The following is a 12,215-nucleotide window of genomic DNA, read 5'->3' on the forward strand; positions in this document are numbered from 1 at the left end:
TCCTGATTCTTTCCTGGCTGAGCCTTTGAATCAGGTTAGCCAATAAAGTAATGGATGAATGTATTTGGTTCTCATAATATTTGTTCATAATGTTCAGTTGTACGAGTTCTCATCAAAATAGAATAAATAAATTTGTATATATATAGATGGGAGAATAGAATCATAGATAATGTCTTGATTTATGAATGTTCAAGTTTTAATTACGATAATGAAGAGTTGAATTGATATAGTGAGTTTCAATTATGATGTATAAGTATTATGATGAGATCAATCAAGAGCAAACCCTATATTACGAAATCAAAGATAATGCATTTCTTGATAAATTGCATGGTGGTTATAATCAAATTTGAATGAGAATAATCCACCACCTTTTCTTTTATTATGTGTATAGTATCATTCACCTCCTAAGTTCTTCAAATATTATCAATTGGACTAAGAGGTTGTATTCTTGAAATCAATAATAATAATAATCAGAACTTAGAACTCATACCATGTCCTTGAAGAATTAATATAAAACATACATGTTTAACTAGAGATTGAGAAACTATACCTAATGTACTCCTTTGCATTGGAATACTTGTATTAAGGAAGAATGTTAATAATAGAATTATTCAAATCCTTAGTAACATAAATGAAATGCATAAAATGGCATGACCATGCCTTGTTAAAATTATGCTTCAAAAAAAAATATGCACTCCCAGGAGTAAAAAACTCTCTGGAAAATACATGAGGAGAAAAATTCATTGCTTCCAAACCCACAGAGCATATTCTTGCTCAGATTCCTTCCTAAATGAATAAAGAAACAAATAAATATTATGTAAATCTTATGGGTGCATAATTTTGAATATATAAATACGTATATTTTTAAATAAAATCAATATCTAAATATCTTTTCTTCACCTATAAAACTTTATGAACTTATTGCTCTCCTTGGCCTTGCACGTCAGTTTAAGCTTGCCTTATAAAGGTCTTTAGTGTCTGCCTCATGTCATAGTGGATGGGATGGGTGGGTGACGTCATCCTGCCACCTTGTCCCATCCCCATTTCTCTTCATTCCTAGCGGCCAGTTTGGGGAAGATGGTATTTATGAGAGAAAGGCAATTTGAGGTGGTCACCTTCATTCCTTAAAAAAAAACTCCCTTGCTCACCTCTGTTCACGTGCCCACCTCTTGGGTTGCGTTTTCCTTACCTTGGGCTGCATGGAAAGTGGGGTGGAGAGAAGCTAGGTCATGACATGACTTTGATTTTGAATGTTGGTTTAGTTGGGATGGTATTGTTGCTAAAAGTTATTGCTGGTTTTAAAACTTTAGTATTTGTCCCCCCTACGTACCTTCTCCTTGATGTGCAGGTTTGGGATTGCGTGGGGCCTAGGGAGAGGAGTAGGGAGGGGTCACATCCACTTGACTTGTAGCCAAGTGGATGTTAGGGGCTAGGGTGTAGGTAAGATCTTAGGGTAGGAGGGTTAGTGGTTAGATGCTAGTTAGTAGGTAAGTGTAGTTAGTAGTGTATGATTTAATTGTTTTTCAATTTTAAATGTAGTTAGAAATTTAGAATATGATTAGTATTAATTTAGATAGTTTAGTATTTATTAGTTGGTTTCTTAATTAGTATAGTTACCTTTGTTTTTTTTTTGTTATTTGAATTTTGTTTTAACTTATTAGTTTAGTCTAGCTTCTATCTCAATCATATCAAACATAGAGCATGTTTAAATATTAATTATTAATCAATTTTCAAAAACAAAAGTTGTGGGTGTTTTGCCCTCTTAGTTTGGGCATGACATTCAATAGCAACAACACTATCAGGATTTTGATTTTCTTGAGCAAGCCAAGTTTCCAACTTATCAAATTCACTAGAAAGCTTATCAACTTGTGAAGGATGAACTCTTAAAGTGTCATCTTCATCATGAGATGAATGAGAAGATTTATGCTCCATTACATGGTTAGGATTATGAGAAAATAATGTGAGTATCATCATGAGTCGTAGAAGGGAATTCATGATCAAAGGAACCCATGAGTCTATGACTTCATCTTTGGGAATGCTATAGGTTGGACTTCACGTAATCAAGCTCATAAAAAAAGAAGAGCACAAAGGGAAAACCTATTGAGATCTAACCAAAGCAAATAAAATCCAATATAAAAGTGAAACATATGCAAAATAATCCATCATCAAAAAGACAAGGGGTTCACATCAGGCTCACCAAAATGTTCATGGGTACAATGGATGTACTCTACTAGGATGTAGGGCTCCACTTTATGAGGCACTGAACCATTCAAATGTATGTGTGAGAGAAAGAGGGGAATTTCCAAATATGATTCCACTTCTAACCCTAATTAGATTATATAGGACCTAAAGAAGAAGGGTGCCAATACTAAATTCAAATTATACAAAGGGATGCAATATAAGGAAATGTACTCTCTTAGGCCCTTAATAGGATCATGCAAATGTGATATTGAACTAATAATGTAAATCTAGATGTTATGTGAGTATAATTAGCCCAATTAAGATGTAAATATATGGTAAAGATGTGAAAGGAAATAAAATATAAAGAATTGACCTTGAATGACTAGAGGAAGATGTATTTTTTCTCCAAAACTCACAAATCTGGCCTGTATTTGAATATTCATCCATGAATCTTAGAATGAAAAGACGAAAAGCAATAAAACCCAAAAATCTCTTGGTAATATGAGACAAAAGAACTAGGTCAACTTGGGAAGACATCCTACAACCAAGTTGACATAGTCCAATGATGTGCAAATGACGACTCTAGAAAGATTGTGAATTGTAGGTTTTAGGTCTGCAATCCTTTTCACCACTACCCTGCAAATCAACACTGAAAGGAAAGGTTTTGTGGTTGGGGTTTGATGAAGTCTTGCCTTGGTCAAGCCCTGGGTTTAGGAATTAATTGTAATTGAGAAATGTAAATGACTATAAAACAAGTCAAATGTTAGAATTGAACTTGCTTGAAACCCTTATTTGTAGGGATTTTGATGTAAATGTATTGTAGATCTGGAATTATGAATCTAGGGTATCTCCACTCTTTGCAATGGATCTATCATAATTTCATCATGGTATCATGGATATAGAAGTGCATCAATGAAGAAGATGAATGCTTGATGTAGATCTCCTCCCTCAATGGCCAACAATAAGCTAGATCTTGAAGATGAAATTCTCACAAAGGATCCTTCAACGAAAATCTCCTTGCTTGAATGCTTGAAACACTTGAATACTTGAACTCCTTGAATGCAAAAGGAAAAAGTCTTCACTAGAGAGGAAGAGCTTGAATTACTTGCCTATGTGATGTGAATTGCTTGATGAGATATGAAAATAAAGCCTCTAAACCACTTTATATATAAGTTTTTGGGTAGGAAAACAATACAAGTCGATTGGGTAACCATAAAAAACTAATTAAACCCTCAAGGCCTTTCTAGCCTCAAGCTCTGAAACTGTCTGGGACTAGGTTGACTTGGGTTGACATAGTCCAGAATTGGTTGACCTGGGTCAATCTAGTCCTAGAGATCAGGTCTCAATTTCCATAGAAAGAAGGGGTCGATATTAGAGAGCTACAGTAGAAAGATGGCAAAAATAGGAGGAAAGGAGGTGGAACACATGCATATCCATGGTCCAAAGAGGGAGCTTATGGAGAGGGAGCTCAAAAGAATTAAAATGTAAGTGCATCCATTTTAAGATGGTACAATTAGATACCTGCATTTGGTTATTTATATCTAGATCATAATTCATACTATGTTTTCAGAATATGGTTTAATGGAAGCACTTACATTGATATGATTCATTTTATTTCTATTTATGATTTTGGCTTAGCTTGCTAACTCTATTGAAAAAAATTATTCAATTGTATTTTGTCTTCAATGTTACACAAAATGTCAAGCCTTGACCAAGCAGTCAGTGATAGTCGAGCTCACTCAAGCATCGAAGGTAGTTTCTTATGTACACCGAGCGTTTAGTTATAACTAAGTTTAGAGACAATATTGACCAAGCTTAGTCAATTAATGAAGCAAAGTCAATATTGACTGAGTTGGGTTAGTTAACATTAGAACTACTATTCTAACCAAGTTGGGTCACTTAACAAAGGGATCCTCTATGTTGACAGAGTACTCAATTTTATATTAGCCGACTATCAACATATTAAGTTTGATACATTTATTGGTTAATACAAGCCAACATAAGGGATGAAAGTTATTTGATTAAAAGAGTATTCAAGATGACTTGAAAAGGTGAATCATATATATGAAAGGTCAAGTTGAGGATTGAAATGTGAATTTGAACAAGATGAATAAGGAAGCAAAATTGAAGGATATTTGTAAAGGGCAGAGCATCCGAGCTGATCGAGCTAAAAAGAATAGTCTAATCAAGGAGGATCAAGTAATCAAGCCAGAACCGAGATCTAAATCATAAAATTTAGTTGCATCAACAACTGGGTCAAGGCATTGTTACTCTCTAACAATTGTAGCAGTGAATCAAATCTCCTAATAGAGTTAGCCTAATAGCTATTTAGAAAATCCTCTAACAAGGTTGCATTTCTAAATTGAAGTGTTTAAAGACCTCTAACAAGTCCACTCCTAACAAGGTGAATTAAATCCTCTAACAAGGTCACGCCTAACTGTGTGTTTTGTAACCTTTAACAGGGTTGGCTCCTAACAGGGCTCAATTTAAAAGAGTGAAAAATAGTAACTAGTTGCAATTGGCAGTTTTCTCAAATTGGGTTTTGCATGTTAATTCTTGGTGTCTCTTGTGTTCATATTATTTCCTTTATGTTTCTACACAAGTTAATAAAGGCTAAGCAAATTAATATCTTAAGATCTAATTATCTTTTTGCTAACTGAGTGACAGTAATATATTCAGTGTTAACTGAGTTACAACAGGATTTGATTTTTATATTGCATTGACATCTTAAAAGGGAATTTGGATTTGTTTTTGTAGTAACTGATTCAGCCCTCCCCTCTAAGTTACTCCTTTCCATTTCCAAAAATTAGTATAAGAGCTTTTGGTGCTTGCAAATAAGGTTTCAAGGACCTAGGCTAAAGATCAAGATGTCTTATAGAACCTAAGTTGAACAGAGATAACTTCCAAGCATGGTAGGAACTCATGAAGCTGCATTTGAGACATAGGCCTAAAATACCTAGAGAACAAGTATGTAGCACCTGTTGGACCTCTGTCTGTGGATCAAATTGTGGAAAAGAAGAATCACAACATAATGATGATTGACATTGCCTCTACTCTCAATTATGTTGAATTTGATGAAGTCAAAGATTGTCCTATTACTCATGAAATGTGGATCAAGCTAAAAGACATCTATGGAGGAGATGACAATGTGAGGAGAGCTAAGGCATAAATTCTAAGAGGTTAGTTTGATCAGATGAAGATGAGACAAGATGAAAACATTGCACAATATAGTGAAAGAATCAAAGCATGTTTGAGTGCAATTAGAGCCTCAGGAGGAAAAATAGATGATGTGATAGTAGTCAGCAAGGTACTTACAACTCTTCTTCATGTTTATGGAATTAGAGTTTCAACTATTCAAGAAATGAGATGTGATCTCGAAAATGATATAACTTTGGATGCATTAGTGGAAAGGTTGACAACCTTTGAGTTAGATAACTTTGATAGCTATGTTCCTAACTCTGGTAGCATTGAGTCTGCATTTCAAGCTAAACTATCAGTCAAATAGAAAGGTGGAAAATCTAAAAGCAAAAAGTCTGATAGTGAAGATGAAGATAATTTTGATGATGACCTTGAAGTCATTGAAGCCCTACTTTCTAGAATATTACCTAAAGGAAAAGGAAAGTACAAAGGTAAAATACCTCTAATATGTTTTTCTTGTGAAGAAGTTGGTCACATTTTTGCAAGGTGTCCAAACAAAGAAGGCAAAGAAGAAAAGAAGCATGACAAGTACAAAGGCAAGAAAGATTTCAAAAGATACAAAGACTACAAGGATAAAGGTAATAAATCTTGTTACATGGCTAAGGACTCTGATAGTAGTGATGAAGATGAAATGGTTTACATTGCTATTAAAGATGAATTAGATGATGAAAATGATAATATGGCCCTCATTGCTCGTATTAGCAAGAATGACACATAGATTATTTCTAGTGGTTGTTCTCACCACATGAATGGTGATAAATCAAAATTTGAGCACTTAGAACACTATGATGGTGGGAGTGTTAGATTTGGAAATGATGAATCTTGTTATGTAAATAGAAAAGGTTGATTTACATTGACTAATGAACTTAGATGTGACAATGCTTACTGGGTTGAAGGATTGAAACACAATCTACTTAGTGTGGCACAGTTGAACAACATTGGATTTAAGGTAGAATTCATGAATGGAAAGGCCAAGTTATTGGATGGAAAGGAAATCTATTTGGGACTAGCAATCAAACAAAAGGTAATCCATTCTATCTAGATATGATTGAAAGCTGATGTTTCCTAGCTCAAGTAGAGGAAAGTTGGTTATGGCCTAAAAGGTTGTGTCATGTGAATTTTGATAACCTAGTCAATATAAGCAAGAATAAAAAAGTGAGAGACATTCCTATTCTAAAGAAACCTGATATGGGGATGTGCAAAAAATGTGAAATTTGGAAGATGGGAAAGACAAATTTCAAAAGAAAGAATTATCATTTTGAAGAAGTTTTGGAGTTGGTTCATACATATCTTTATGGACCTATTGGCATAGAAAGCTGCTATGGAGATAAGTACTTCATATTATTTGTTGATGATTATTGTAGGATGATGATAGTGATGTACCTAAAAGGCAAATCTGAAGCCTTTCAAAAATTCAAGTAGTATTTGGTTAGAGTGGAGAAAGAAATGGGAAAGAAACTAAAATGTCTACTTGGTCAGATAGAGGAGGAGAGTTCATTTCAAATGAATTAAATGAATTATGTGATGAAAGAGGAATCAAAAGATAGGTATCTGCACTAGGTACACCTCAGGAGAATGGCATAGAAAAAAGAAAAAATTGATCCATTATGGATTGTGCAAGAAAAGTGATGATAGAGAAAAATGTTGCAATCAAATACTAGAAGGAAGTAATCAATATAGCAGTTCATATCGTAAACTGAGTTCAACTAAAGGACATAGATCAAACATCTTATTAATTATGGTATGGTTATAAACATAATGTTTGTTATTTCAAAGTATTTGGAAGCAAATGTTATATCTTAAAAGAAACCAGGAAAGGAAAATTTGATGTGAAAAGTGATGAAGGCATATTCTTAGGATACTCTAACAAAAGAAAAACATATAAATGTTTGAATCTAACTACTCACAAGGTCATAGAAAGTGCACACGTAAACATTGATGAGTTTGCAGAAAAGAGTGAAGAACAAAGTAGGAAAGAATTTGAAAACCACATAAACTTTGTCTACTTTGATACTTTACCTGAAATTCAAGCAAACACAATTGGAAATCAGTAGTCTTCACCACCTGAGTCCCTTAAATCTCTAGTTCAACCCGAGTTGTAGCCAGTGCAACCCGAGTCACAATTTGAAGGACCTAAGTCTCAATCAGAGGGACTTGAGTTTCAACCAGTGCAAATTGAGTCGTAGTCTAAAAGATTCAAGTTATAGACAGTGGGACCTGAGCATGATTCAGGAGCTTTCCAAGAATAATGATTCCAAAGAAGTAGATTAGACTACTTACAGATCAATGATTGGAAAATTACAGTATATAGTGTATACAAGGCCCCTAAGTCCCCTAAGCCAACTTATGGTTATATTTAGACCCCCAACCTATACTACTACCATGTGGGTGTCTTATTTTCACTAAAATAACACTAGGGAACCACTTAAGTCTCTCTAAAGTTCCCATCAAATTTTAATTTGAATACCATCATGAAAGTGACTCATCTCGACACTCTCCAAGGTGGGTTATTTTAATTTCATAATGAGGATTAAGCTTAGGTTAAGTGACTTCATGCCAAAGAATCCTCTATGACATGTCATTTACACATAGACAACACAAGTGTCAAATGACACACACACATTAAAATACTTTACACATCACGATGACATGTCTCTAAACAATCATGATCTCTAACTATAACACTCATGCACAATCACATTACGAAATAGACACAATACAATGAGGTTTTGAATCTTCCAAAGATTCACCTTGGCTTTACCGTGTTCACATAAGATTGAACCTTGTTTTCCCCAATAATCTCCATGGTTCTCTTTCCTGCACACTCAACTTAAACATCAGTATCTCAATAAAAATACATACAGAAAAATACAAGATAATCCAATATCACATAATTTGTATAACATATAAAATTAACTTTCATCTAATCATTCTCGTAAAATATTCAAAACATTGAAATATGGAATATGTGTATCAATAGTAATCTCTCTTAATATAACTCATTATCATTCTGAATATTATCACAACTCCTTCTAACATAACAATGATACTCTAAGCCCTCTTTAGTAAATCATGAAAACATATAAAATGAATCTTAACATATATGTCCTAAGTGAAAACCGCTAATGTGCAGACTATTTAACTAGTACCTTTCAATCAAATTAAATATAATGACGTTCCTAGCAATATCCCTTTATCACATTATGAGGGGTTTGTGTGATTTTCTAGGGTTAACTCCTCAGACTGTTAGAATGTTTCAATAATTATGTCATAACAATTTAGAACCAATTTTCCAAACATATCCATATGTCTTAATGTCATCACAACCTATGCTCATAGTTGTTCTTAGTAGAAAAAATGCTATTTTATCTTATAATAATCAAAATCTACATTAGCCTCTAATAGGGTCTCATAAATCATTATCAGTAACAAAAATTTCCATCATAACCTAATTAACTCCTAATCATAATTATTTCATCAAGATCTATGATAGGGTATTAGCGTGGGCCTTACACTTGTGTTAATGTTATTTCCTTTGTATTTCTGCAACTAAGCTAATAAAGGCTAATCACATTAATATCTTAAGATCTAATTATCTCTGTGCTAACTGAGTGAGAGTAATATATTCAGTGCTAACTGAGTTACAACAAAATATTCAGTGTTAACCAAGTTACGATAGGATTTGGCTTTTATATTGTGTTCACATCTTAAAGGGGACTTTGGATTTGTTTTTGTAGTAACTGTTTCACCCCTCCCCTCTTAGTTACTCCTTTCCATTTCCAATAAACCCATCATGCTTATATAATCTATTTATCATGTGTTGGAAGAGGGGAGGTAGTAGTAGCCACTCCTATGGGATTTTAACATGATGTCACACTCCTCCTTTGTTGGTTCTCTCTCTCTCTCTCTCTCTCTCTCTCTCTCTCTCTCTCTCTCTCACACACACACACACACACACACACACACACACACACACACACACACATGTTGTGTATATGTTATTGGTTGATGATATAGGTGTGTACAAGTACCAGATATTGACTCCACTTGGATACATAGGTCCAAGAGTGCCTTAAAATCCTTGAATAAGTTGTTGATATAGAAATGATATCATGATTCACATAGATACCCTTGAACCTATAATTCTATTATGGAGTTACACACTTGGCTTGGGGATTATATAATATCTTTTGTTATTTGGAGATTTATATGTCTTGTGGATTTTTCTTTTAGTGACTATTAGATTTAAATAAGTAATTAATAATTCTTGCCTTGGTGTTATAATGTATATTTGTGGGGACATATATGGTTGCACACATATATGCTTGAGTAAATATACCAATCATTACAATTGTGATAAGCTAATCAAGTGCTTTTGTATGTGTCAATTAATCACGTGAACTTATGTGTGGGTGTATTCATAAACATAGGTAATTAATTAAAAAATAATAAATAAAGAGAAATATATAAGAGAGAAATAAAATAAAATAATTTAGTAAAAATAGTAGGCCACTTTCTAGTGGTTCAAACCAAGGACCTCCTAACAACTAGATTAGTGGATACCATTGATCTATTTGTGTTCCTTATGAATGCTTCTTGTAATTTTGTTAGATAAATATAAGAAAACTAATATAAGAAGTAAATAATAGTAGCCTAAGTCTAGAGACATTTGAACCTATAACCTAGGGACTAGTAGTGGTTGGTCTTGGCCATTAGGCCATTTGGAATTCCTTCAACCCTAGGCCTAGAGGAATTAGTAATAAGAAGTAAAAATCTATGAAATTAAACAAAAACATAAAAATAAAAATAAAAATATAATAACAAATGGATCAGTTGATATATTAAATACATTTTTAAAAATTTAATCAAACACTTCGTTGCACTGCTGGGCAGTCCTTGTAACCAAAACAACTTCATGAGAATTTATAAATTAGATCATCTAGGAATTTGGGAGGGAGGTGAGCCAGAGATCAAATAAAGGAATTCAATATAAGATTTTCTTAGCATTGCTCAAAGGATGTTCTTGTAGTATATTCTCAACATGTCAAATCCTCCAACAATAAAACCAAGTAGGTTCATGCCCAATGAATTAGATTCCTTTGGAGCAATAATGTTCTCTAAAGTTTCAATGGTTTAATATTCTATGTTGTCTATGTAATTTTTATGATGTGGGTGTATGTTAGAAGAAATTAAAACAATAAAGGGAATGGAAGACAATAGTAGTTAGTGAACTATACAAAACCATTCAAATAGAAAAGAGGCCATAGTTTAATAAAATGAAATCATTGGGGGGGTTGATAAAGCAAACCTATGTCAAGTTTAATTGATAAAATCTTGATGGAATTAGATTGAAATTAAATTTAGCCAATTTACCTTAGTAACATAGAATCTGACAACTACATAATAATTTACAAAAGGGGAAAGAATTTAAAATGCATTTCAAGCTACAATTATTACAAGAAAATTGAACCTCTTGGAATAATATTTCAATTAAATCATGTTTTTATAGAAAGTAAATAAAAATTTAAAGTTAATTTTACTTAAAGAAAGTAAATAAGTTTTAGAAGTTAGTTTTTCTTAGATTCATAAAAAAGAAAGTAAATAAATAATAAATGTAATAATAATTTTACCTTAAATTATATATATAGAACTTTATTACCTCAGCACATTATTAGAATTTGATTACTTCAATATGCTATTAAAGTCTCATAGATGCATTAATAGGTAAGTTGTCTGCTTTTGGATTGGGTAATGTTGATAAGAGCATACCTAAGCTTGGAGCTTCATTCAAGTCATTTATGACTCTTGCTCCTGCAAGAAAATAAAAGGATATTTAAAGTAATTCTTTTGCTATAACCTATTGCTCTAATGGTTATGAATTTGTTCTATCTAAAGAAAAAGAATATGAAGAATTAGAAGTATCATTTATTGGAGATTACCTAGGGGAAGTGGTAAGTACAATGGTATATTTCCTTTAATTTTTTTTTTATTCAAAAAGATTGGACATCTTTCTTTCAGATGCATTGACAAGGAAAAGAAGGACAAAACAAGAAGATCCAAGGAGAACAACAGGAAAGCATACCATCTAGATGAAGAATGTATAACCCATGAGGAATCCGATGGAAGAGACAAAGAAGAAATTGTGCTTGTTGTTTTAAAAGAAAACGCCTCTGAAGGTGGTGAAAAGGTATTGGTTTCTAGTATGAATCATAACAAAGATAAGATAATTGATAATGACTACTCTCATCATGTGACAGGTGATAAAGTCAAATCCATCAAGATGGAAGAATTTGTCAGAGGCTCGGTAAGGTTTGGTAATGATACACCTTGGATAGTAAAAGGTAAATGATCCATTGATTTGAACAATAAAAAAAATTATGACGATATCTACTAGGCTAAAGGTTTAATGTACAATTTGATAAGTGTTGCTTAATTGAATAACAAAGGATGCAAATTGGAGTCCAATGAATGCATGCACAAGATTATTGGAAAAATAGGAGTTGTGATTGCTACCGGTGAACATACCAAAGGTTCCTTGTTCCATCTAAATTCTACTATTAAGAGCTGTCTAATTGCTAGAATGGAAGATTTATGATTATGGCATAAGACATTTTGTCATGTACACATTTTGCTAATCTAATCAAAGTGAGTAAGATGAAGATAGTGAGAACTTTGCCTAACCTAATGAAACTAGACAATGTAGTGTAATAAGAATGTCCGCTTGGAAAGTTAACCAAGGTAAAATTCATACTTTATTCATCATGTTTATGTTAGGCAAGATACTAGGAACACTAAATCAATAATTAACATCAATGACAACACAATAACTTATCATC

Source organism: Cupressus sempervirens, chromosome 1 (genome assembly GCF_028749045.1).
Source record: "Cupressus sempervirens isolate cs-2001-9-10 chromosome 1, ASM2874904v1, whole genome shotgun sequence".
In the NCBI taxonomy this organism is placed as follows: domain Eukaryota; kingdom Viridiplantae; phylum Streptophyta; class Pinopsida; order Cupressales; family Cupressaceae; genus Cupressus; species Cupressus sempervirens.